This window comes from Malania oleifera, chromosome 10 (genome assembly GCF_029873635.1).
Source record: "Malania oleifera isolate guangnan ecotype guangnan chromosome 10, ASM2987363v1, whole genome shotgun sequence".
NCBI classification, from domain to species: Eukaryota; Viridiplantae; Streptophyta; class Magnoliopsida; order Santalales; family Ximeniaceae; genus Malania; species Malania oleifera.
In genome coordinates this window covers 95,379,410-95,404,060 of record NC_080426.1, presented here as the reverse complement: position 1 = coordinate 95,404,060, position 24,651 = coordinate 95,379,410, and the positions used below count along the sequence as shown (strand labels likewise).

Sequence of the window (24,651 nt, the reverse complement as noted above, 5' to 3'; positions counted from 1 at the left end):
AGCTATGAAGGGTAATCACGAGTTTCACACGGACGGATAGGGAACTCTTCTTTGAGACTTGAGAGCGTTTTAGGGACCTGCTCCGTAAATGTCCACACCATCAGGTCCCTAAGTGGAAATTGGTGCAAACCTTTTATGAAGGTTTAGCTAAGAGAGACATGTCCATGGTAGATGCCTCATACGGAGGTACTTTCCTTATAAAGAATGAGAATGAGGCATGGGTTCTCTTCGAGAATCTTGCTAAGAATTCTTAGCATGACACTGTTGTTGATCATAGACCCCCCTAACCCATCCACTTCCAAACCTAAGGGAGTTTCTGAGTTGGCTGCAAGCCATGACCTAGACCCTACCACTGCTGCTTGTCCTTAAGACCGCAATCGTAGATAGTGGCCGGTGTAGATGTTTTTGCAATTTGCTCAGACCCTTCCTATACATGCTATAATTGCCCACACATGCCTTCCCAGCATGAGCTTGTGCAAGAGGAAGTAAAAGCCACCTATAATTGGTATGATAGGCTGTTAAACGACCCCTACTCTAATACCTACAACCCCGGATGGAAACAACATCCTAACTTCTCCTAGAGGCCACAAGCTTCGGGTTTTCAATCCCAAAGACCCCCGCGATTCCCTATTGCTCCACCTCCTCGCCCATACCCAAATTTCCAAAATCATCCTGATTCAACCCCTAGATCCTCACCTTTTCAATAGCCGTCTCCCCTTGAGTCAGAGAGACGAAGAAAAATTGCCAAGTTAGCCCTTAGTGAACCCAAAGGGGCCATACGAGGAGGAATGTGAACCGGACGCTGGCCCCTCATCATATCTTGAGTAGGCCCAGGCGGTGGCCACTCTACAAAGTGGTAGGATGATAGATGATGCAATCGAGGAGCAATCGAGGGAGGAAGAGAATGAGGAAGAAAGAGGGTAGTACCCCAGGTTGATTCTGGCACCCTATCTTCCTCTAGTTTAGTAAATAAACCCCTTAATCCCACACTTATCATTGGAAGGACCAAACCTCATTTCACCCCTCATACAACATTTCATGTCCCTCCAGTAACTCATCCTGTAGCTCATCTTGCACCTTCTATATTTAGGAAAGAGGCCTTAATAGAGTCCGTATGGGACATGTTTAAACAAGTAAGGGTTGACAAGCCTCTCCTAGATGGTATCAAGCCATAGCCTGCGTTCACCGAGTTCCTTAAGGACTTGTCAAAACAAGAACAAGAGTCAAGAGTGCATATGGACAGATTAGTTAAGCAGGTCGAATTCATGGGCTTAATGATATTAGGGCACCTTGTCCCTAAGCTAAAAGATTGACTCACTTGAAAAATGAGTAGCTCGGAAGCTATCCCAAGTATAGGAGTTATGTCGTGTAATATTAAGCCCAAGGGCTAGATTGTCTCCTCAAGGAATGCGTTTTAATCTTAGATTTTATGTTTTTCCAATCGAAAATAAAAGTACTGAACTCAGTTCAAATTCAGGCTTTCAAGATTGTTCAATTTAACTTTTGAAAAATTAAATAACACACAAATTAAACCCTAAAACTAACATTCAATAAATTAAAAAGCAAGAATGGAAGCCCTAGTTTACTCAAGGAAACACCGAAACAACCGCGAATTTAAAATGGTAACCTAGAACAAGGAAGTAAAACGTGTCAATCAAACTCAATGCACAAACTAAAAACTAAAACTTTAATCAAATCAAGAACTCAAACTAAAAAAAAAATATTGTTAAAAAGACTTGAGGATTCAAATAATTAACTAAGTCTAACAATGCTAAAAGTAAACAACCATTCAAAAATCCAATTTTTTCAATAAACAAAGCAAGAATAATAACCATTGTAATAAAGAAAGAAATAGAAAAGAAAGAAAAGAGAGAGAATGATGTTCTAGCCAAGTGGTTTGCTGCAAAGGGTGGCGGTGCTTTGGTGGCCGAAGCAGAGAAGGTAATCTGCTTGAGAAAAGGTTGGCCTGCGGCTGGTGGTGGTGGGCCGTGGCTATGCAAAGCTGGCCTGTGTGCGATTACAGAGGAGTCTATAGCCTGCAAGAGGTTGCTAGAGAGAGCCTCGGGCACTGCTATTGCTATGCTACTCAGAAGCTTCTACTGGTGCTTGGATGATGAAGAATGTTCGGGTGGAGGCTGGACTGTTGCAGCAGGTTGCAGAGCTTCCTAGGAGGGCTGGGTTGCAGAAAAGGGAAGAGAAGGAGAACTGAAGGAGAACAAAGAGAGAAGAGAGGTTGAAGGGAAAAACAAAAGAAAAATAGAGAGAGCAGAGGGCAGGGGGAAACAGGGAGAGAATGAGAGAAAATAAAAAAATAGAGGAAGAAAACGGGGTAATGAGCATGAGAAAGGGTAGAGGATGGCTAAGGGAAAGAAAAGAGGAAGAAGAAGGAGAAGAGAAGAGGAAGAAACAGAGAAGATGCACAGGGGAGGTTTATAAAGAGGAAAGAAGGATTGCCCCACCCAGATTGTCCAACGCGACCCAGCTTGCATGGCCGGGTCAAATCCTGATCCTTTTATATATATATATTTTATTTTCTCATTTTATTTGTTCTCTGCGTTCACAACCTATTTTGACCTCTTTGGAACCTGTTTGTTGCAAAACTTGAAATACAAAAGTTATAGATAATCCTTTCCTATTTCTCTAGAAATTTGAATCGTTTCAATCAGAGTTTGGACGGAAAAGTTATGAATGAAATACGAACAGGTGTTGGTTTTGGTTTCTGAGAATTTTCCTGCGATAAAAAATTACCCAAAATTCATAAATTGCACAATAAAACTCCAGAATGATAAATTTGGAACTTTATCAAAATATTGGATGTAATTAGACATTTAATTAAAAATATAAGTTGTAAAGACCGGGTTAAGATGCCCAATTACGCAGTTTTGGCGTGTAATCACACCCCCCAACTAACATTTTTCTAATCTCTAGCAAATGACGTGAATGAATTTCAGGGTGGTGCCTACAACTACAAACTCCGGTGAACGTGAAATTAGTGCACATGCGACACTACTATACGGTTTCACATACAAGAATATAACTGAATTTCACACAAGCTTGTTCATATTCAATGCACATTCTCCAAAGTATGTCACTCATGCAAGTTTCATCATTTATATGTCATTTAAGAGCAATATACTCACATGAAGTTAACTAGCGGCACAATTCAGAGTTAATGTAGTCATATAAGTTTGAGTATAAACAGGTAGACTCTCAAGGTGTGTGTGATATGTGTGACTCAGTACACCTAGGATACAAGTGGACACCTTCAGAACGGTCACTTTGACTCGACCTAACTGGTATACCCACAAAAACACTCAAAGAAAATGGGTTCACTTGTCATATGTGAAGTGGAGTGTCGCGATCAAACATCCCACATATTAAAAGGAACAAACGCTAAATATATGGAGTGGACTAGTCTAGAAAGGATCTAGCCTATTTATGAGGTTTCGGGTCCTTCACCCTAGCATCTTCTCACCTACTTGCCATATCCAACTGAGAACACCCTAGATCAACTTATTCACAAACTTGTCGTGAGTACGTCTGAGGCATTAATCGGTTGAAGCATCTTCATACGTGGAAAACATGTGTCGTGTCCTTGAATTTTTATGATATGTATGTGGACCGGCATTGACATTTCATTTCATGCACATGTTCATTTCTTATTCTTTCTTTTGATCATTCTTTATTTTTTGCTTTTTCTTGAGTAATAAGGACAATATTAACACTTCTTTTGTAATCTTCATACCATCAACGGGAATTAAGCTTGAATAGAGGTTCATGAATTAAGTCTATCTCTAGGGGTGGCTCAGCCTTCACATTTTGAGTAGGCTACAAGACCTAGGGTTTCTATCTCCTCACTAGGTGTCACCTCTAGGCTAGCAAATCAAAACATAGACTAGTGTACAAAGGAATCATCCAGAAAAGAGAATTGAGTTCCATAAACTCTAATTTGATATTAACGCTTAAAAGGACAATACATAGCTCAAGGATATCTCACAAGGTGCCATAGTCGCCACGGGTGTTTTTTTCAGTGCTCACAGAAAATCCTAAGTGCAATGAATCACGTGAATGTATTTATTTATGTTGACTTAACTGGACTTTTCAATCCTGTTTTGATGATAACAAAATGAAGAGCACTTTAACATATAATGTTAAGTGATGCGTTTTAGGTAAAAGAACTCTCAAGGTTGATAAATTGAAGCTCAATGTTAATCTAGTGAAAGCGCCTCAGAATATTGAAGGCAATGAATAACAAATGAAGAAGCTTAAGGGCAAGCAAACTCAAAGTCAAAAGTGAACCTCAAAAGGCTGAAGGAGGCTGAAGGATTTAAGAAGACCATAATTAGAAGAACTGTTGTAAGTACTTCAAAACCAAATGTCATTTAGATATGTGAAGCTCTTATAAAAACAAAAGAAACTAAGAAACACTTTGTTTTAAAGAGCTTAAAACATGTTTTTGAAATTAAAGTAACAAAGGTCTTAAAGGAAGGAAAGTGTTCAAAATAAAAATTGAATTTCTGATAAGCAGTGCACCTGACAGATGACTGTCTGTCTATGGACAGACGACTGGCAAGTTGAAGGGTTTAATAAAAGTATTTTGGGTTTAAATTTTAACTATGACAGATGACTGCCATGTCAATAAAAGTATTTTGGGTTTAAATTTTAACTATGACATATGACTGCCATGTCATGGCAGACGACTGCCACGTGGAGCAAATTTTAAATCTCAAAGGGAAGCTTTTTTTAAAATTTGAATTTCAAAATTTAATCAACAATTTAATGTTTTTTCAAAGTTTACCTAATTTGATATGGACAACATCTTTCAAAGTTTTGAATTTCAAAATTTAATCAACAATTTAATGTTTTTTCAAAGTTTACCTAATTTGATATGGACAACATCTTTCAAAATTTTGAATTTCAAAATTTAGTCAACAATTTTAATGTTTTTTAAAAGTTTACCTAATTTGATGTGAATGTTGATCTTTCAAAATTTTGAAATTCAAAATTAAATATTTTTTCAAAGTTTACCTAATTTGATGTGGAAGTTGATATTTTAAATTGCCTATAAATACCTCTTTGGGTAATGAAAAAATACAATACTTGAAAACACAAGAAAAGAGAGAAATCAGACAAAATTTGAAATTCATCTTGTGCTGAAATCCTTCTGAAGTTCTTCTTTGCTCACATCTTTTGCTGGAGAGGAATTCTACAATTCTGGTAGATTGAAAATATCAAAGTTCGGTTCCGGGTTGCAATTCCATTTCTCTTTTAAACGAACCATTGGTGACTTCTAAAAACTTTAGAGCTTCATATATTCTATTTTGCTTTGGTTTTTTGAAGTACAATTTACATTTCAATTTGTACAACCTACTCTAAATTTTGGGAGTATTTTTTGTACGCAGAATTTATATTATATTCTTGTAGATTGTGACGATTCTAGGTTTGCTGGATCGTTGGCTAGGCGAGGGATCATCGCTTAGAGAGGTGCTGCTCTAGCCTTCTGAAGGAGTGTATAAAGGTATTGTTCCACCCGGTAAAGGAACATGTTTAGTGAATCCTTTGGTGGTTTTGCCAAAGGCGAGGACATAGGCTGTGTTGAAGCCGAACCTCGTAAAATCCTGTGTCTCACTCTCTCTTTCCCTTACTCTTTATTTTCAGCATATTTATATTGCGTGGATGGTTTAAATTTGAAATCATATACACTACGTTTATTTGGAAATCAAACAAACTTAAAGTTTAATTTTGATTTGGGTTGTGGAAACCGAAAGGGAGTACGTTGGTTAAACCATACTTTGCGGAAACCATACGGGAGTACGTTACTTGGTTAAAACACCTAAAGAAAATTAACTAAGAGTTTATTTGAATTCTGAATTTTGGGAAGAGTGTGGATGTGTGGTTGTAAATCATATAAAAGAAGGAAATTTATTTTAACAAGCATATCATTCAACTACAAGGCTTGATTCATATTTATAAGGCATATATAAACAAACAACCATCCTAATTTCTTACTACTGTATATCTTAATTTTGGTTTGGTTGTTTGCCTTTAAATTGTGTTTGGTTAGTTTGGATAGTGTGGTTGATTGAAAGGTTGATTGGTGATTTAGTTGTTTAAGTGCTTGTGTTGTTGATTCTATAAAAGAAACCAAGTTATTGTTTGAAAAATTAAACAAACAAGTAAAAGAATTAGATAAACAATAAAAGAAGTTAAGTATTCTTAAAAGGAATTAAAAAGAAAGTTTTTAAATTCCCAATTCACCCCCTCTTGGGAAGCTATCCTAATTTCAATTGGTATCAGAGCCTAATTATAGCAAAACCTAACAAGTAGCTATATAAAGATCTAAATGGCACAAATAGGAGTAGCTCCCTTTGGTGAGGGTCAATCCTCAACTAGGCCACCAATTTTTTGTGGAATAAATTACACCTTCTGGAAGCAGCGAATGAGAATCTATCTTCAAACAATGGACTGGAAGGCATGGAACGTTGTAACAAATGGAAATCTAATCCCCACTAAACTACTTGATGGAAAAGAGGTACCTAAAGAAGATAAAGAACTAAACGATTCAGATTATAAAATGTTGCAAATTAACTCAAGTGCAATAAACGCTTTATACTGTGCACTTGATGCAAATGAGTTCAATAGAGTAATGACATGTAAAACAACCAAAGAGATTTGGGATAAATTAGAAGTAACCTATGAAGGCACAGTAGATGTTAGGGAAAGTAGAATCGATATGTTAACCAGTGAATATGAAGCCTTTAGGATGAATTCCGATGAAAGTATAACAAGCATGTACACTAGGTTCACCCATATCATAAACTCATTAAGTGCCTTAGGAAAAACTTATTCCACCCATGAGATGATTTGTAAAATTCTAAGAGCACTTCCACCTATTTGGGAACCAAAAGCCACATCCATTACGGAAGGAAGAAATCTTAAAACAACTTCCTTAGATGAACTCATAGGATCTCTTCTAACCTATGAAATGATGTTAAAAGAAAGAAGCACTGAAAACAAAAATAAGAAGTCTATAGCTCTAAAAGCTTTGAAAGAATATTCAAGTGAGGAAGATAATGAATCTAGTGAATTAGAAGATGAGGATTTAGCACTCATAACTAAAAGACTTGGAAAATTCTTAAGGAGAAACAAAAAATTCACTAGAAAATTTAACGGATCAAAAGCTGAAAAAGGAGAAAGTAATAAAAAAGAATGCAAAAACAAAAATGATCCTCCCACTTTCTATCATTGTAAAAAGGTAGGGCACATCAAACCGGAATGCCCACAACTCAAGAAGGACAAGAAGAAAAAAGAAGCCTGCAATGAAGGCAACTTGGGATGACACTAGTTCGAATGAATCGGAAAGTGAACCAAGTGATCGAGAAATAGCAAACATGTGCTTCATGGCGCATAACGAAGAGGTAAACTCTTATTATTCCCTTTCTGAAGATTCGGGTAATGAATCTTGTAGTAATTCGTGTGAAAGTATGTCCTCTTACAAAGAACTTCAAAATGAATTACTCTTTTTACATAACAAGTTTATTAAAGTCTCAAAAAGAAACATTAGTTTGAAACAACAAAACGAGGCACTTAAAAATCAACTTGAATCTACAAAACTTGTTGAAGAAGAAAAAGATTTAAAGATTGAACAACTTGAGAAGAAAGTAGATAACTTATCAAAAAAATTAGCTGAGTCTCAAGTGAATGAAGATAGCAAGATTATGCAAGAAATAAATAATCTCAAAAATCAAATTCAAGAGAAAGAAAAGGTCATCTATAACTTTACCAAAGGTAAGGATAACTTTGAAAAGATGGTAGGACAACAAAGGATGACAAACAACAAAGAAGGAATTGGTTATAATGGAGCCTCAAACAAAAGAAAGAAAAACTTGTATATGGGATATTTTGTAAATCAATCTAAATATAATGCAAGTACTTCATCAACAAATATTCATGAGCACACCACATGCTACATGTGCAAAAAGAAAGGACACATAATGTTTAATTGTCCACTTAAGAAAAAGTATACAAAAGTAAAAGATGAGTGGAAGATAAATGCTAAAAATAGACAAAATTTAAAGAAAATTAAGAAGGTTTGGGTTCCAAAAGTAACAACTTGAATCATTTCTTGTAGGTTTGCTTTAGGACCACTCCATCTAAGGATAAATGGTACTTGGACAGCGGATGTTCAAGGCATATGACAGGCGATAAATCTAAGTTTACCTCTTTCACTCCAAAGGATGGAGGATTTGTAACCTTCGGTGACAATGCAAAAGGCAAGATCATCGGAATAGGTCAAATAGGTAAAGACTCTTCATTTTCTATAGGTGATGTCTTGTTAGTAGATGGTCTAAAGCATAATTTACTAAGTATTAGTCAACTTAGCGACAAAGGATGTGAAATAATGTTTAAGAGAGAAAAATGCATAATACGAGATTCTAAGAATCAAAAAACGTTATTCACTGCACTTAGAATGAACAATGTTTATTGCATAAATTTTGATAGTTTAATCTCTCAAGACATAACTTGCCTAGCAGCCATGAGTGAAAATAGTTGGCTTTGGCATAGGAGGTTAGGACATGCTAGCATGAATCTTATATCCAAACTCTCCAAAAAGAATTTAGTTAAAGGCTTACCTAAAACAAAATTTGTCAAAGATAAAGTGTGTGATGCTTGTCAATTAGGAAAACAAACCAAGAAAAGTTTCAAAAAGAAGAAACATATATCAACTAGTAGACCCCTAGAACTCATACACTTAGACTTGTTTGGTCCTACTAGAACCCAAAGTTTAGGAGAAAAACAATACGTCTTTGTAATTGTTGATGATTACTCAAGATACACATTGGTGTTGTTCCTAGCTAACAAAGAAGAAGCTTGCAACTCATTAATCACTTTATGTAAGAAGCTTCAAAATGAGAAAGGGTATTATGTCTCAAATATTAGAAGTGACCAAGGAAGAGAATTTAAGAATCAAAATGTTGAAAATTTTTGTAATGAATATGGCATAAATCACAACTTTTCGGCACCTAGAACCCCACAACAAAATGGAGTTGTGGAAAGAAAAAATAGAACCCTCCAAGAAATGGCAAGGACCATGCTTAATGAAAATGACCTACCAAAATATTTTTGGGCCGAAGCTGTAAATACAGCTAGCTATATAATTAATAGGGTTTCCATTAGATCAAACCTAAACAAAACACCCTATGAATTGTGGAAAGGAAGAAGGCCTAACATAAAGTACTTTCGTGCTTTTGGATGTAAGTGTTTCGTCCTAAATAACAAAGACAACTTAGGAAAATTTGATGCTAAATCGGATGAAGGCATTTTCCTAGGATACTCCACAAATAGTAAAGCCTATAGAGTTTACAACAAAAGAACTCTAACCATAGTTGAATCAATTCACGTAGACTTTGATGAATCTAGCCCTCTTTTAAGAGATGTTAAAAATGAAGAAAAAGATTATGTATTCAAAAAGGAGGATGAGATAGAAATCAAGGAGGAAAATGAAATAATCAAAGAAAAGTCAAAAGATGAACTCATAGAAAATATGGAATTTCCAAAAGAATGGAAATATAAGAAAGATCACCCTCAAGAACAAATTATAGGTGAACCATCTAGAGGTGTGACTACTAGATCTTCACTAAAGAATCTTTGCAATCATTATGCATTCCTATCCCAAAATGAACCTAAAAATATTGAAGAAGCCCTTAAGGATGAATCTTGGATAGTTGCAATGCAAGAAGAATTAAACCAATTTGAAAGAAATCAAGTATGGAAATTAGTACCCAAACCGGAAAATCATTCGATCATAGGAACTAAATGGGTATTTAGAAATAAAAAGGATGAAAATGGTATAATCACTAGAAACAAAGCTAGACTTGTAGCAAAGGGGTACAATCAAGAAGAAGGAATAGACTATGATGAAACCTTTGCCCCTGTAGCTAGAATGGAAGCTATTAGAATGTTGTTAGCCTATGCTTCCTACAAAGAATTTAAGTTATACCAAATGGATGTCAAAAGTGCATTCTTGAATGGATATATCAATGAAGAGGTATATGTTGAACAACCCCCTGGTTTTGAGAATATTGAAAATCCTAACCATGTATTTAAACTAACTAAGACTTTGTATGGACTTAAACAGGCCCCTAGGGCTTGGTATGAAAGACTTAGTGGATTTCTAATTGAGAAGGGATTTTTAAGAGGAAAAATTGATAGCACCTTGTTCATTAAAAATAAGGAAAATAATATACTTTTAGTTCAAATCTACATAGATGATATAATATTTGGTGCTACAAATGAACATCTATGTAAAGAATTTGCAAAATGTATGCAAGAAGAATTTGAAATGAGCTTGATGGGGGAATTAAACTATTTTCTTGGACTGCAAATTAAACAAACAAAAAATGGGACTTTTATAAGTCAAACAAAATATATAAAAGATATGATACAAAAATTTGGTATGGAAAATAGTAAACCCATAGGCACGCCTATGAGTACCTCCATCAGCCTAGACAAAGATGAAAGGGGAAAATCCATAGACACAAAGCACTATAGAGGCATGATTGGAAGTCTATTATATCTAACAGCTAGTAGACCTGATATAATGTTTAGTGTGTGTATGTGTGCACGTTTTCAATCAGCACCTAAGGAATCACACCAAATTGCTGTTAAAAGAATCCTAAGATACTTAATAGGCACAATGGACTTAGGACTATGGTATCCTAAAGACACTAGCTTTGAAATGATCAGTTATTCAGATGCGGACTATGCCGGTTGTAAGATAGATAGAAAAAGTACTAGTGGCACATGCCACTTCTTAGGAAGATCTTTAGTTTCTTGGTTTTCTAAGAAACAAAATTCTGTGGCTTTGTCAACTGCTGAGGCCGAATATGTAGCAGCTGGTAGTTGTTGTGCACAAACTCTTTACATGAAACAACAATTAAGAGATTTCAATTTAAACTACACAACTGTACCAATCAAGTGTGATAACACAAGTGCGATTAACATATCTAAAAATCCTATTTCACACTCAAGAACAAAGCATATTGACATAAGACACCACTTCCTAAGAGATCATGTTCAAAAAGAAGACATAAATCTGGAATTCATCAATACAAATTACCAATGGGCTGATATCTTTACTAAACCACTCTCAGAAGATAGATTTATAACCATAAGAAGAGCACTTGGTCTACTACATAGTAGAGAAGTAAACTAAAAGGAACTAGACTTAAAGAAATATCTACAATCTCTAAGATCACTTAGGGTTTGTCTCTTTTAAGTGATCAAAATTTGTTTTGGCATGTACTTCGATGTGTTGTATAATTCAACACTGAGTTTGAATTGCTTCCCTTGTCTCTTAGGCTCATGATATGTGATATGCAGCATGCTACATGTGGATGTTTAAAAAAAAAAATTGGTATCTTTAAATTTATATTTTGGAAAATCTAAGTATCAAAATTACTAAGTTGAGCACCATATGCATGATTGAAAATTCAAAAATGTCACAACACATATGAAATAAGAATGCCCAATTTGAAATATGATGTTGAATCTTGGCATGATTAAGGAGTATGTGGTCATATGTACATTTTAATGTTTACCCTTTTTGATTGATGTCAAAAGGGGGAGTAGTATTTGAGCAAAATCTTGGCATGATTATAAGCTTGATGGGCATGATAAAGATTAAATTGATCAAAAGCATGATAAAGCATGATATTGATAGTCTGATATTGAAACTTGAGCATGTTGAGTATGATTAGAATGAAAAATAAAAGCGATAAGAAAATTGAGCAATGAGCATGATTGGACTTGAATTTACAAATTGTTAAAGAAATGCTTATCGTAAGGGGGAGTAGAATAAAGCAAGTTGTAAGGGGGAGATTTTTTATGCTTATTCATATTTTTTTGCTCCTCATTTGTCATCATCAAAAAGGGGGAGATTGTTGACTTAACTAGACTTTTCAATCCTGTTTTGATGATAACAAAATGAAGAGCACTTTAACATATAATGTTAAGTGATGCGTTTTAGGTAAAAGAACTCTCAAGGTTGATAAATTGAAGCTCAATGTTAATCTAGTGAAAGCGCCTCAGAATATTGAAGGCAATGAATAACAAATGAAGAAGCTTAAGGGCAAGCAAACTCAAAGTCAAAAGTGAACCTCAAAAGGCTGAAGGAGGCTGAAGGATTTAAGAAGACCATAATTAGAAGAACTGTTGTAAGTACTTCAAAACCAAATGTCATTTAGATATGTGAAGCTCTTATAAAAACAAAAGAAACTAAGAAACACTTTGTTTTAAAGAGCTTAAAACATGTTTTTGAAATTAAAGTAACAAAGGTCTTAAAGGAAGGAAAGTGTTCAAAATAAAAATTGAATTTCTGATAAGCAGTGCACCTGACAGATGACTGTCTGTCTATGGACAGACGACTGGCAAGTTGAAGGGTTTAATAAAAGTATTTTGGGTTTAAATTTTAACTATGACAGATGACTGCCATGTCAATAAAAGTATTTTGGGTTTAAATTTTAACTATGACATATGACTGCCATGTCATGGCAGACGACTGCCACGTGGAGCAAATTTTAAATCTCAAAGGGAAGCTTTTTTTAAAATTTGAATTTCAAAATTTAATCAACAATTTAATGTTTTTTCAAAGTTTACCTAATTTGATATGGACAACATCTTTCAAAGTTTTGAATTTCAAAATTTAATCAACAATTTAATGTTTTTTCAAAGTTTACCTAATTTGATATGGACAACATCTTTCAAAATTTTGAATTTCAAAATTTAGTCAACAATTTTAATGTTTTTTAAAAGTTTACCTAATTTGATGTGAATGTTGATCTTTCAAAATTTTGAAATTCAAAATTAAATGTTTTTTCAAAGTTTACCTAATTTGATGTGGAAGTTGATCTTTTAAATTGCCTATAAATACCTCTTTGGGTAATGAAAAAATACAATACTTGAAAACACAAGAAAAGAGAGAAATCAGACAAAATTTGAAATTCATCTTGTGCTGAAATCCTTCTGAAGTTCTTCTTTGCTCACATCTTTTGCTGGAGAGGAATTCTACAATTTTGGTAGATTGAAAATATCAAAGTTCGGTTCCGGGTTGCAATTCCATTTCTCTTTTAAACGAACCATTGGTGACTTCTAAAAACTTTAGAGCTTCATATATTCTATTTTGCTTTGGTTTTTTGAAGTACAATTTACATTTCAATTTGTACAACCTACTCTAAATTTTGGGAGTATTTTTTGTACGCAGAATTTATATTATATTCTTGTAGATTGTGACGATTCCAGGTTTGCTGGATCGTTGGCTAGGCGAGGGATCATCGCTTAGAGAGGTGCTGCTCTAGCCTTCTGAAGGAGTGTATAAAGGTATTGTTCCACCCGGTAAAGGAACATGTTTAGTGAATCCTTTGGTGGTTTTGCCAAAGGCGAGGACGTAGGCTGTGTTGAAGCCGAACCTCGTAAAATCCTGTGTCTCACTCTCTCTTTCCCTTACTCTTTATTTTCAGCATATTTATATTGCGTGGATGGTTTAAATTTGAAATCATATACACTACGTTTATTTGGAAATCAAACAAACTTGAAGTTTAATTTTGATTTGGGTTGTGGAAACCGAAAGGGAGTACGTTGGTTAAACCATACTTTGCGGAAACCATACGGGAGTACGTTACTTGGTTAAAACACCTAAAGAAAATTAACTAAGAGTTTATTTGAATTCTGAATTTTGGGAAGAGTGTGGATGTGTGGTTGTAAATCATATAAAAGAAGGAAATTTATTTTAACAAGCATATCATTCAACTACAAGGCTTGATTCATATTTATAAGGCATATATAAACAAACAACCATCCTAATTTCTTACTACTGTATATCTTAATTTTGGTTTGGTTGTTTGCCTTTAAATTGTGTTTGGTTAGTTTGGATAGTGTGGTTGATTGAAAGGTTGATTGGTGATTTAGTTGTTTAAGTGCTTGTGTTGTTGATTCTATAAAAGAAACCAAGTTATTGTTTGACAAATTAAACAAACAAGTAAAAGAATTAGATAAACAATAAAAGAAGTTAAGTATTCTTAAAAGGAATTAAAAAGAAAGTTTTTAAATTCCTAATTCACCCCCCTCTTGGGAAGCTATCCTAATTTCAATTTAGCCTCATGAGATACATGGAGATATAAGAAATTATATAACCAAATTAACACGAGTGTACTATCAATCAATTCTTCGTGGAGTCACAAAATCATATAAAGAGAAACTATGCATGATTGACTCAAGTGTGTCATTCTTAAGCTATATGCAAGTATGTGAACGGTATGAGTCAGTGTTAAGCATGGCATAATGCAGTGTAGTTTTTTAGTGCTCTTTCTTTCTTTCTCTCTTTCTTTTGACTTTTGTTTTCTTATTTTTTGTTTTTGTTTTTAATAAGACCCAGTACGTATACGTACACAGTGTCATATGCTAATGCTCATCCCCCCCCCCTAACTAAAGTGGAACATTGTCCTCAATGTGAAAGCATAGGGGAATTAAAAATTGTGCATGGTGAACAGCTAATGGGAAATTACTACCAACTAATGCGACAGAAGAAAAAGAAAGATACAAACAAAAATAAAAAAAATAAAATGAAAAGAAAAAAAATGAAAAAGAAAGCTGTAACATAGGAAGGTCAGAGGACTCCCCTAGGGTCTCGTAGAAGTAAGACCTCCTTATTAGGATCGAATGGAATCGTGGGAGGCTTGAGCTGCTGCTCCTTAACCTTGACATTATTATCATTCATTGCACCCACCAATCCTACTGTTTTGTGGGAACGAGCATGTTCAACGATATATAAGCCACAATGGGGTCTCAGCTTCCACGGAAACAGACGGTATTTAGAGTTGCAGAGGGAGTCTTGCTGACTTGGGAAGGGTTGTTTTTCCTTGAGTTTATGCAGCACCTTCATCTGCCTCTTCTCTAAGCGGTCCTTGTCATAGGCTTTCCTTTTAGATTTTGTGGGCACATGCACCTGCAATTTTCTTAACCCTATGGCATTATCAAGTAAAAAGTTAATCTGTTTTATGATCCAAAATATATAATGCTGAATTTTAACAGGTACATCACATGCCTTACCGTAAATCAACTTGTATGGTGTCATTCTTGAAATTCTCTAGATTGCAGCTCGGTAAGCCCAACGCGCATCATCCAATTCCTCGAGCCATGCTTTGCGGTTAGGACAACCCATCTTCTCAAATATAATCTTGACTTCTGAAAAGAACTGTCGTTTGTCCTGTAGTAATGTTCGATTGGTAGCAAAGTAGTTCACAATATCATCAACTCGAGGGCCGTATGACATGTCAGTGATTGGATAGGTGATGTTTAACATAGTAAATTCTGGCGGTCTCCATTGCTCATCATGGATCGGTATTTCATCTATCCCTGTGGACAGCTCATCAATTACCTCAAGTTGTCTAGGAGCTTCATTTTCACATGTACCATCCATACCAACTGCTGAAAACAGCTCAAATGCATCCACTATGTCTACTGCGTGTACCTCTGATTCCTCACGCCCAGTCGGCGTTCTATTAAACATGTTCATTTCTTGTGTCATGTTCCCAAATGTAAGCTTGAGTACTTTGCTTCGACAGTTGATTAAAGCGTTAGAAGTTGCAAGGAATGGTCGGCCAAGGATAACAGGGGCTTGATAGATGGTGGACACAAGATGCTGCATTTTCAGAACAACAAAATCCACTAGGTAGTAGAATTTTTCGACTTGAATCAATACATCCTCAATGATGCCTTGTGGAGCTTTTACAGATCTGTTTGCTAACAGTAGCATCATATTGGTCTTCTTTAGTTCACCTAAACCCAATTGTTTATATATCGAGAACGGGAGTAGATTCACACCACTCCCCAAGTCAAGTAAAGCTCTCTCGATGCGAGATTCACCAATCAAGATCGAAATTATGGGAGACCGAGGGTCTCTAAGTTTCTGTGGAGTCTGATTTAGTATCAACGCATTGACTTGCTCAGTCAAGAAAGCTTTTTTCTTCATGTTTAATTTCCTTTTTACTGTGCATAGGTCTTTTAGAAATTTTGTATATGCTGGGATTTGCTGTATGGCCTCTAGAAGTGGAATATTGATCTTCACCTGTTTGAATATCTCTTGGATCTCCGTATAATACTTATTATTTTGACCAGATGTTAGCCGCTGAGGGTGCGGTACCACAGGTTGGATTTTTCTTAACTGGCTCATCCTCTTTATTATCTGACTTTGTTAAACTTGAGCTGGCCTCATCTAATTTTTCTTTTCCTTTATCTTTCTCATCTATCACCTCAGGTCCCGGCACGGCTGTTTGTTGGTCAGTGGGCATTTCAGGACGGGCAACTTCTTTTCCGCTTCGCAAGGTAATAACTGCCTTTACTGACTCAAACGTATCCCCTGAAATATGGTGCACCGATTGCTGTTGCTGTGCAGGGAATTTCCCTTTTTCCATGGTGTTCAACTGTGTACTTATCTTATTCATGGCATCTTTCAATTCACTGAATGATTGACTACTCTGATTGCTGGTCATGACGTGAATCTGCATGAATTGCTAAAACATGTTTGCCATTTGCACCATGCTATCATCAAGAGACTTCTTCGCTGGGATAGGAACTAGAGTTGGTTGAAATCCCAGTGGTGCGTAACTTCGAGAAATCTGTTGCGGCTGATAATGTGGTGGAGGAGCGGCAACTGGCTGATATGTCTATTGCGGAGGCGGTGCATACGATTGAGGAACTTGCTGATACCGCGAGGATGATGGACCTGGCTGATCATTTTTCCATGGGAGGTCCAGATGATTCCGCCATCCTAGGTTATAAGTGTTCGAGAGCGGCTGATTTTGCGTTGTGTTGACCCAATTTGCTGATGGTACCCGATCAGGTCTACTCTCTTGCCATACTGGTAGGAATTGATAGTCCTGAGGCCTGTGGTCTGAAGTCTCACAGATAATGCAAACTTCTGATTTTGCTTTCCTTGATTCCATAACTTCTAGTTTCTTAGACAATGCAGCAACCAGAGCTTGTAAGCTAGTCTCCTCTTTTACCTCGTATCGGCCTCCACCACTGATCGCTCGAAGAGGTTGTGCTGCTATCGGTGCTCATTCAGGATGCATGTTCCATTGCAGGGCACTCTTAGCTAGATAGTCTAAAAATGATAAGCCCTCATCTGGTTCCTTACAGAAGAACATCCCATTGCACATAGTTTGGACAAATTCTTTGCACATAGGGGTTAAAGCAGTGAAAAAATAGTTCACTAACCTCCAAGATTCGAATCCGTGATGCAGACATATGTTCATTAGGTCCTTGAATCTCTCTCAACATGCTTGGAACGTTTCGCCATCTTTTTGCATGAACTGACTGATCTGCTCCTGCAGGTAGTGAGTTCTCTGAAAAGGAAAGAACTTATGTAAGAACTTACGCTGCATTTCAGCCTAGCTAGTAATAGAGTTAGGGCACAAAGAATTAAACCAGATTTTTGCCTTGTATTTCAGAGAAAAGGGAAACAAACGCAGTTTAATGTATTCATCAGTCCTAGCCCTATTAATGAAAGTGGAGCAAACCATCTCAAAATCTGTCAAGTGTTGGTATGGACTCTTAGTGTCCATCTCATGAAACTGGGGAATCACAGATAACATGCCATGCTTAAGAGTAAAATTTGGTGCATCTTATGGCAACACAATGCATAAAGGTGTAGATGTGCGTGTAGGCTGTAGAAAATTTTCAAGTGTACGTGGTGCATGTGCAGCCATAGCTTCTTCGAAATAATGGCCAAACAGATTATTCAGCTCAAATTCAGAATCACTCTCAGGACTAACAGGTGAACAGTCAGATTCAGCGCTATGTGTATCCCAACTGGTGCTAGGTGAAAGTCTACACAATCGATTCGAACTATCTCGAACCCAAGGCATCAAACATCACAATGGCCAGCAGAAATCCACTAACACGGCAACAGACAAATTTTTTTTTTTTTTTCCAATTTTCAATATTTTTTTGTTTTTCTATTTATTTGAAGAAAAAAATCAGAAAAAAATTGGGAAAACTCAAAATTCAAAATTAAAACTGGCAATCCCTGTTAACGGCGCCAAAAACTTAACTCACTCCAAAAATGAGCAGCTCGGAAGCTATCCCAAGTATAGGAGTTATGTCGTGTAATATTAAGCCCAAGGGCTAGATTGTCTCCTTAGGGAATGGGTTTTAATATCAGATTTTATGTTTTTCCAATCGAAAATAAAAGTACTGAACTCAGTTCAGATTCAGGCTTTCAAGATTGTTCAATTTAACTTTTGACAAATTAAATAACACACAAATTAAACCCTAAAACTAACATTCACTAAATTAAAAGGCAAGAATGGAAGCCCTAGTTTACTCAAGGAAACACCGAAACAACCGCGAATTTAAAATGGTAACCTAGAACGTGGAAGTAAAACATGTCAATCAAACTCAACGCACACACTAAAAAATGAAACTTTAATCAAATCAAGAACTCAAACTAAAAAATAATACTGTTAAAAAGACTTGAGGATTCAAATAATTAACTGAGTCTAACAATGCTAAAAGTAAACAACCATTCAAAAATCCAATTTTTTCAATAAACAAAGCAAGAATAATAACCATTGTAATAAAGAAAGAAAGAGAAAATAAAGAAAAGAGAGAGAATGATGTTCTAGACGAGTGGTTTGCTGCAGAGGGTGGCAGTGCTTTGGTGGCCGAAGCAGAGAAGGTAATTTGCTTGAGGAAAAGGCTGGCCTGCGGCTGCTAGTGGTCGGCCGTGGCTATGCAGAGCTAGCTTGTGTGCGGTTGCAAAGGAGTCTGTGGCCTACAAGAGGTTTCTGGATAGAGCCTTAGGCGCTACTATTGCTGTGCTACTCGGAAGCTTCTGCTGGTGCTTGGATGATGAAGAATGCTCGGGTGGAGGCTAAACTATTGCAGCAGGTTGCAGAGATTCCTAGGATGGTTGGGTTGCAGAAAAGGGAAGAGAAGGAGAACTGAAGGAGAACAAAGAGAGAAGAGAGAATATAGGTTGAAGGGAAAAAAGAAAAAGAAAAATAGAGAGAGCAGAGGGCAGCGGGAAACAGGGAGAGAATGAGAGAAAAGAAAAAATTAGAGGAAGAAAATGGGGTAATGAGCAAGAGAAAGGGCAGAGGACGACTAAGGGAAAGAAAAAAGGAAGAAGAAGGAGAAGAGAAGAGGAAGAAATAGAGAAGATACGCGGGGGAGGTTTATAAAGAGAAAAGAAGGATTGCCCTACCCAGATTGTCCAAAGCGACCCGGCTTGCATGGCCAGATCAAATCATGATCCTTTTATATATATATTTTTTATTTTCTCAATTTATTTGTTCTCTGCGTTCATAGCCTGTTTTGACCTCCTTGGAACCCGTTTCTCACAAAACTTGAAACACAAAAGTTATAGCTAATCCTTTCCTTTTTCTCCAAAAATTTGAATCATTTTGATCGAAGCTTGAACATAAAAGTTATGTATGAAATACGAATAGGTGCCGATTTTGGTTTTCAAGAATTTTCCTGCGATAAAAAATTACCCAAAATTCATAAATTGCACAATAAAACTCCAGAATGATAAATTTGGCACTTTATTAAAATATTGGATGTAATTGGACATTTAGTTAAAAATATAAGGCATAAAGATTGGGTTAAGATGCCCAATTACGCAGTTTTGGCGCGTAATCAATGATCTCGGCTCACCCACTATTTCATGTGTAATTGGCGGTTACACCATTGATGAGGCTCTTTTAGATTTAGTTGCAATCGTGAACGTCCTCCCATACTCAGCCTACTAATAACTTAACCTCGGGAAGCTGCAGACCACCCCGGTCACATTGTGCCTTGCTGATCGATCTTTAAAGAAACCTTGGGGTGTGGTCGAGGATGTAGTGGTTAAGGTGGAAGAGTTCCATTACCTTATTGATTTTACTATCTTAGATATTGAGCCTTCCATGAATCCGATCCCTGTCCTTTTGAGACCACCATTCTTAGCCATGGCTAATGCCTGCATTCAATGCAGGACATGGATTATGGACATCTCCTTGGGCCACAAGAAACATAGGTTAACCATATTTAATGCTCCCCAACATCCACTTAAATCCATCCAAGCTGTGGATGAAGACGTGATTGATAAAATTGTTGGGGAAGTGGCTCGTCAATTTTTTGGAGGGGCCCTTTGGATAGTGCACTTTAGCCTGAGAACCACTCCACAACTGAACTGAGGGACCCTTTTGAGCAACTTTTTGCACATCATGACTCGATCTCCTATCTAGCAAACAAGTTAGGGGTAAGCAAGAATGGATGTGACAAGGAAAAGAGGGAGGATAACTTTAACTTTGAACCAGGTTGAGTTCAAATTGAGCATAAGTGCATCTGGTTGAAGACGATAAACTTAGCGATTTTGGGAGGCAAGCTGAAGCATCTAGCTGAAGATGGTAAACTTAGCACTTCCGAGAGGCAACCTAAGAATTTTTCTTTTCTTCTTGAGTCCATAGGTTCTAGATAGTAGATTAAGTATGATTAGAGTCTTTAGAGTAAAGGTGGGGAGGCAACTATAGGGGCGACCAACACGCAAAAGGGTGACCTGGTCCATCCCTTGATCTGTTATGAGATTGGAAAGTATCGAGAGACTCGACCATGGATGCGACCATCACTGAGATGGCATGTGACTTGGTTGAAAGTTAATAGCTCCTTGGCCACAATTTCGGGAAACAATATGCATTGAGTGGCGTGCTATTAGGTCAGGAATATGAAAAGTCGTTTAAAACAATGGATAGCCCTCAGTCATCCCATTCCTTCTTGTTCCCCTTCAAGGTTGATCCTTGTCGCCCCCCTCAACCTAGCCACTAGACCTCCCTCTATTGTTCCTCCACCTATGAAGGCCCCCTGGTCATTTGGACCAATTCCGGCCACCCAACATTTGTTGGCAACATTGGGTTCCAGCTGTCTCTCTTGCGATTCTTTGGTGTCATCCCTATTGGAGTGATGATGTCTCCCCAGCTTCCTTTGAAGCATGACTCATCCCTACCATTTACTAGGCGACTACAATTTTGGGTCATGCTATGATAGGGTTCCTCTTCACGGGACCACTCAACCCCAAGGAAAGGCTCTCTCATGATGGGTCAACCATCTTCTGAGACCCAAGAAGGTATTCTAGATGGGTACAATCTGGCCCACCTGTGCCATGATCTTGAACTCCTCCGTTCTACAATACTCCAATGATTGGCGAAAATACGTGATGAATGTGCACAGGGTGCTCGGATGTTCATCGCAATCCTTCGTCATATCTTCCCCTATGTCACTGAGTTGAACCACCTTCTCGCATCTGTGCCAGACCTGCTGATGAGTCCCTAAAATATATGATTTTAGACCCTCATTTACCTTTGCTTATTCTCACTTTATTATTTATTTACCCATTGTTATCATTGTTCGGAGCTATGCAAGGTTTGTTCATCTTTTCAGGAAATATAGGTTAAAACCAAGGAGTTAGCCATGTGAGACACTAAAGGAGTATCTGGAGTACACAAATCTTAAATTTAGAAGTTTAGCCAAGCTCCCAAAGCCTCAGATCATCAAAGAAAATGAAGTCTTTGTCTGACCAAGTGGCGCGACCAGCAACACACAAGGGTGACTTAGTCTTCCACTGCAGACTCTGAAGTTTTAACTGAGATCGAAATGCTGCAAGGGTCGACCAAGTAATCAACCATATGAACCTCAAGGGTGACTAAGGCGAGATACTGAACTCTCTTGAGCCAAGAAATATCGAGAGCATTGACCAAGTGGTCAACTAAGAGACCTTGAGGGGCGACTATGTAGAGTTCCTGAGATTTTTTGAAGTTTGAGATCCTACAAGCGTCCAACATCAACTCGACCAGAAAGTCCCTTATGGGTGACTTAGTCGAAGACATCAAAGATTCGAATTCCTAATTTCCTTTACCGCTTTCATTTATTGTTTAGACGGTGATGATGTTTAGTGACAAGATTAGCACCTCTATTGCTTCAATCAGGTACACGTATTAGGCTACAGTCTCCCATATAGGTTCTCATGATCATTTGTAATAGAGTATATTCCAGTTCTTAACTGTGCTCTAGATGGCTGGTGCACCCTTACTACTCTATGCTATTGAATGGTTGCTTGGATTGTTTAGCTGGGTTCCGATTAGTTTAGTGTGATAAACTCACTGAACTTAGATTACACAAAACAACATCCTAAACTATACTCATGTCTAAACACTACTTTGTAGGAGTAGAGTTAACTTAGATTTACTTGCTTTCTTTTACATGCTTTCCAGTAGTTGATAGAAAACAATTCAAAAATATAATCTTTTTACTTTCTTTTACACAAGGCTATAATAAACTAGATTGGAAATGGTTTGATAACTACGCTTTAAGTCCATGAGGATCGACACCTGACTTCCCCACTTTCTACTGAACTTGGGATTGTTAGGTAGTATAAATTTTATCTTTGGTAGTTAAGGACCCAAGCCTTGGCGAGCCTACCAAATTTTGGTGCCGTTGTTGGGGACTTTGCTAAGGTTATAAGCCAACTTCCATTTTAGGGTATTGTTGCTTTGTTTTTATTTGTTTTCCTTTTATTTGCTAATTTTGAAGTCTAAATCCTTGTGCTTAAAAGTGTGTATGTTTGGTTTGTATTCTTTGGAACCCAAGATAATTCCCATAGATCTCGAGATTTAAAAATCTTGTAGGTCCCTTAGGAAACCTATCCCTAATCCAAAGAAAGTTGAGTTGTTTGAACCGAAAGCTATGGCTGAAAATAACCCACCGATTCCTGCCAATCAAATCCCAGAATTCCAAGCTCCCCACCTACTTGTGGTGGGAGAGCAACCACTTCGGCCGCTTAGGGACTACTTTGTGCCAAACACATAAACATTGTTGTCCTGTATCTAGTTCCCGAATGTTCAGGCTATAATAACCCCAAAAATGGTTATACGAGATTTGTGGAGTGATTTAAAAAATAAATAATAATAATTCATTTCATTTCATTTTTTAAAAAATAATTAAATTTTAATTTTAATTTTATTTTTATTAATTAAATAAATTATTATTATTATTATTTTATATTATATATAAAAGTTAAGCTTCATGAAGCTTTGCTTCAGGAAGCATCTAAATGTCAATGGCAGAGAGCAGAGGCAATGCCTCCCTGCGTGTTCCTCCATCTCTCTCTCTCTCTCTCTCTCTCTCTCTCTCCCACTCTCCTCAATTTCTCGGCTGATTTTTGCCTAATTGGAAATCTGAAAATATAACTGGACTTCATTCTCCGCCACCGACATTTATACTAGAGCGGATTTGTCGTGGGAGCGGCATAGACATATCTCCTTGGATAAGCTAAATTCTCACTCTTACCTCAAATTTTCGTAAATCTTAAGCCTAATTGACGATCGGACACTGCCACGAAAATCTAGGGATGATTCTCTACAAGTCTAGTGGAGCGGATTTCTCGTGGGTTCGTCGTAGGTATAACCTCAAAATTAGGATAGGGGGGGTTATTAAGGGGCTAATTATTATTTAATTAATGTAGATTTAGAAATGTTAGATTATTAGGCATTCTGAGGTTGAACTAGGGTTATTGAATTCAAGGTTCGGGTAAGCGCCGCGGGTGTAATTTTGGGACCCTGCAGGCATGATTCAGGAAACTAGGTAAGCGTATTAAATATTAGTTTAAATGTTAATTTGGAGTATATGGAACCTAGGGAAGGTTATATAGGTATTATTTTGGGAAATGAGTTAATTAATCTAGGAAAAACGTGAATTGCAAGATTTGAGTTTCAGGTGCCAGGGGCGTTGGATATGGGTTTTAACGAGACTCTCAATAAGCCAGGTAAGGGGAATAAATTATAGTAGTATTTTTGATATTTTTGATTGAATGAATATATGAAAAATGAAGTTATGATATTTTTTTCCCTGTGAAATTTGTATATTATAAATATTTGATGAAAATTGATTGGCTTATGATGTATATTGAAAAATGTGAAATTTGATGATGAGTATTTTTTGAGAAAATGATGAAATGAGAACTATCGATATGTTTGTTGGAAATGATGAAAATGATATATAAATATGTGTATAGAAATGATTTTTATGAAGCATTGAAAAACGTGCAATAAGTTATGTGCTAACATGAGAATGAAATGAATGTGAAAAGAGATATATATATATATATATATATACACTACTACTATGAAATGAATTTTGAAATGTGGGAATATTGCAATGTAAATTTTGCAATATGAACATTAAAATGTAGGAGTTGAAATATGAATATTAAAATGTAAATATTGAAATGAGTATACTCGGAAATGTGAACATTGCAAAGTGTGAAAGCTGCAATGGGATCATTGGAAATATGATTGATGAAATCCCAATACCGCATAATGATTGCGGGTATGTGGTAATGATAACCCTGATGGATGGATGTGGAAACCTTAATGATGGGTTGTGATATTAAGCATGGTACCATTGCTAGTAGTGTTAGTGCAACCACACGGACTCTTGGAGCGTGTGTCGTGATAGTCGATTGAGCTGTATAGTAGAGTTTTTGTGCCTCCTGAGTCCGGATAAGGGCTATAAGTCGGCCAGTCGCACTATAGATACAAGATATGTGATATGATATTT

At 36.7% G+C, this 24,651-nt stretch overlaps 1 non-coding gene across 1 annotated transcript; it reads right to left on the bottom strand.

Moving 5' to 3' along the window:
• LOC131167139 (small nucleolar RNA R71) lies at window positions 1-106 on the bottom strand. Its single transcript, XR_009140000.1, has one exon. It is a non-coding gene; the product is annotated as a small nucleolar RNA R71 (small nucleolar RNA).
• Window positions 107-24,651: the final 24,545 nt, after the last annotated feature.